The sequence below is a fragment of the Callorhinus ursinus genome, unplaced genomic scaffold (genome assembly GCF_003265705.2).
Source record: "Callorhinus ursinus isolate GAN/ISIS: 27379988/994484 unplaced genomic scaffold, GSC_fseal_2.0 scaffold32, whole genome shotgun sequence".
Lineage (NCBI taxonomy): Eukaryota > Metazoa > Chordata > Mammalia > Carnivora > Otariidae > Callorhinus > Callorhinus ursinus.
In genome coordinates, this window is record NW_027397094.1 from 13218368 (window position 1) to 13222308 (window position 3941).

The window sequence follows — 3941 nt, forward strand, 5'->3', positions numbered from 1 at the left end:
CCAGGGGTGAGAGAGCCACCTTGGAGGAAACGCCCCCTTCATTCACAAAGCGGATCTGCTGCAGAGAGGGGAGGCCGGGGGAAGGAGGGCCGCCGTCCAAGTTCTTGCTGGGTTGGCTCACTCTCCCTCTCCTGTGGCACCCCCACCCCCTCTTCTCAAATAAGACGGGGCGGAGGGGAGAGGCTGATCTGCAGCGAGAGGACGCAGGCCCGGCCAGACTTATTAGGAAAGATGTAGTGGGGTCTTGGCAAGCGCAGCTCCCAGCGTCCCTGCGCGTCTGGTTACTGTCAGGCGCTGCGCTCCTGGGCCTGTGGGCCTGGTCCTGGGCCTGGGCCCACGCCTGCGCCACCCCAGATCCAAACATTTCCACATTAGGCAGGCTCCCCGCGCTCTGCGCCCCTGGCAGTGACCTCAGGTGACCTCCGCGGCTGGGCTCAGAGCCAGGCCTCCCCCACAGGTGCATTGGCTGTCTTCTGGGTCACCCTTGTGATCGGGTGTCCAGGCACTTGGCAAAATTTAGCAAACGTTCCTCAGGGCTGGGCTTCGCCTTTCCGCTATTTACACAGACATTCTGGGCAACCTGTGAGAGGAGCTCGCCGTCTCCTGCCAGCCACCCATGATAGCGCCCCAGCCAGGTTCACGGGCTCCTGGAAAATGTTGGATGACTCCACCTCCCTTCTCATCCCTAGCCCCCTTTCTTGAAGCTGGTCTGACTTCCTTTTTGGACTCAAAATTCTGAGCAGAAGCTATTATTCCTTACCCACACCCACCCACGTCTAGATTTGCGCAGCCATATATGGTAGCCACCAGCTGCCGGTGGCTATGGGGCCCTGGGAACAGGGCTGGTCCAGACTGGGGCTGTGCTGTCAGTGTACCTGCCACCAGGGAATTCGAGGCTTACCTAAAAAAAGAACGTAGGGTATGACACGTGTTGAAATGATGATAATTCGGATGAAGCGGGTTACATAGAATATGTTATGAACATTCATTTTACCCGTGTCTTTTTAACGGAGCTACTAAAAATTGTCACCTGCGTGGCTTGCACCTGAGTGATGCGCCATGCTAGACTGTCCCTGCGACCCACGGTTCTGTCCATGCATCTAGTCCTGCATTCCCCTGACTGCAGGGCGCTTCCGGGCTGTGTATCTCCTCCTACCTTCTGTCTTCCTCCTTCCTCCTTCCTGCCTCCCTCCTTGAAGAACTTCGAAGTCACGTTGCAGGATCCAGGCGCCTCATATCGCGGCACCACTGCCCCTGCACATGCCACCTCGGGCATTCTCCCACTGTTTGGGGGTCATGAGGCTGTGCCCTTCCCGAGCACGGTCTTTGTGCCCAGCGGCCCAGGCAGACAGCACCAAATGTGGGTGAACAGCCCTCTGGGGTAGAGCCGTTGGAATCCGGTTTTATTTATTTCTCTATTGCAAGAGGCACAGAATGATGAGCCTAAGTCATGACAATTTGATCGCAGTTATCAGCACCGGAAAGAAAGTGCCCACCGAGTCTGGGCTTCAGACCTGCTTGGTATTAGTCAAAACGAACTTTTAGAAGTTCTTATTTTGTCAAGAGCACTAGGATTTTAAATCAAATAAAAGGCCATATATCACAGTTTCTTTTGTTCTATATGAAACGTTCATGGAAAGTCAAAAATGTTGTGAGGTAGAAACATCAGGGTCTGAGACTTACTGTCTGGCATAGTACATGTGTCCCCTGTGGCTATTTGAACTTGATATATGGCTAGTCCAAATTCAGATGTGACATAAATATAACATGCTCTTGGGTTTGAAAAAAAAAAGAATGTAAAATATCTCAATAATGATCTTTATATTTATATTAAATATTGTTATATTTTGTCAATTGAGTTATATCATTTAAAATTAGTTTTACTTGTTCTTTTTTTAAAAAAGGGTTTTATTTATTTATTTTACAGAGAAAATGAGAGACAGAGCATGAGCATGAGCATGGGGGAGGAGGCAGAGGGAGAAAGAGAAGCAGACTCCCCGCTGAGCAGGGAGCCAGATGCAGGGCTGGATCCCGGGACCCTGAGATCATGACCTGAGCCGAAGGCAGACACTTACCTGACTGAGCCACCCAGGGCTCCTGTTCTTTTTTTTTTTTTTTTTTAATGTAGGTACTAGAAAATTGAAAATGACTTCTGTGGCTAACACTGTATTTCTATGGGACAGTGCTGCTCTAAGGGAATAATGCATTATTTATTTTGAGACATTTACAGATATAGGTGAGCATCTCAGCCAGGTTTTTCACAGCTTTGGAGCCTGGAAACTTGGACTCTGAGTCTTCCAGCTATGTAACAAAACATACATCCAGTTCTGTAGGTTTGAATTCTGGTTCCCGGAGCCAGATGTTGCCCCGAGGACCCACCTTGACTTACCGTCTCCAGAAACGGCCCTGCTGGCCCTCTGGGAAACTCCCAGGTTCCGCAGAGACTTGTCAGGTAGTAATTACAGGTGTGCAAAGACCCTCCTGCTTCGTACACTTAGTCATAATGATTTACCTTTACCAGGCACCAAAGGTGTGCTGAGAGATTAGCTGAACAGAGAGAAGACGCGGCAGGCAGATCACCTTGAAGTTGACCTGTCAGCCAGATTTCACAGCACCTGCCTGTTCTAGCCCGGGGCGGGGGTGGGGGGGTGGGCTGCGATTTACTCTTTGGGAAATTGCAAATTCTGCCTGTAGGCCACAATCCAAATCTTTGCTTCTCTCTCCCAGGTTCTGGAAGACAGGATGGAGGCATCTGTAGGGCAGGGGACTTTTTTTTCCAGGGAGTTTTCCACCTGAATTAGCTTTTATGACACCTTCAGGCAGTCTCTAAGAATTTGGTCTTTTAACACACACACACACACATACACACACACACACACACACACACACACACGCACATACATATGTAAACATTCAAATCCACATCAGAATGTACTTGTTCTTTGGACCCCTGGAGATGGGTGCTGAATCATCTGCTCCCCTTCCCAAGCCCTCCAGAGCTGGAACCCTTGGATTGGAGGCAGTGGGAAGAATCCTGGGGAATTAGGTGTTCCTGCCCCGGGCACTGTGCCTGCCCGCCCCACACACCGAATGCTGCCGGGAAGGAGAGCAGCAACATTCATTAAAGGGGAGGAAAAATTAGGCCCTTTTCGTTAAGGTCGGAAGAGTTTTGGGGTTGGATCAGCTGGCCAGGTGCATGACCAATTTTCCTGGCTCCTTGGAAGCAGCAAAGTATTTGAAAAATAATGGCGCCCTTAGTCTTATAAGTAAAAACCCATTTATCTTGGAAATTAAAAAAAAAAAGTGCTGGCGATGGAAATTTTCGGATGAGATGCATTTCTTCGCGCCTGAATGTCTTGAATGCCTGCTGGATTTGTCTCCCTGCTAAGCTACTCACACTTGCAAATCTGTGCTTTTCAAGGTGAGGAGCTGAAAGTAAAAAGGGCTGTAAGATGTTATTTCTGGGAGGGCCGAAAACAGGAAACAAATTGGAACGACGGCATGTGGGGCGCGGATGCTGGGTTCAGGGAGGTTGTTTGCTTATTTGGACAGAGAGCAAGTGCCCCATCCCACCCACTGCTGGGAGCGCGACACTCTATTAACAACCCCTGGAAACCAGGGTTCTCTTTGGGACTTGGTGGGACTGTGTTATTTATTTTTTTTCCGGCTTAAATTGTTTTTATACGGTTACCCCCCCCCACCCCTTTTTTTTTGGGGGGGGTTTTTTTTTTTTTTTTTTAATTAAAAAAAGCCCCAGAACACCTTGATTTTGAAAAGGCACATTCACCCAAATAAGGCGCCAAGAACATAAACAAGGTGGCCTCAGTGTTTTGTGTGTCAACAGCCAGTGTTCCCAGGATGCACAGACGAGCTTGAGGGCAAGGAAGGAAGGAAAAGCCTCAGTTCTTGGCCCCTAGGTGTTCCAACACTGCCAGTCCCCT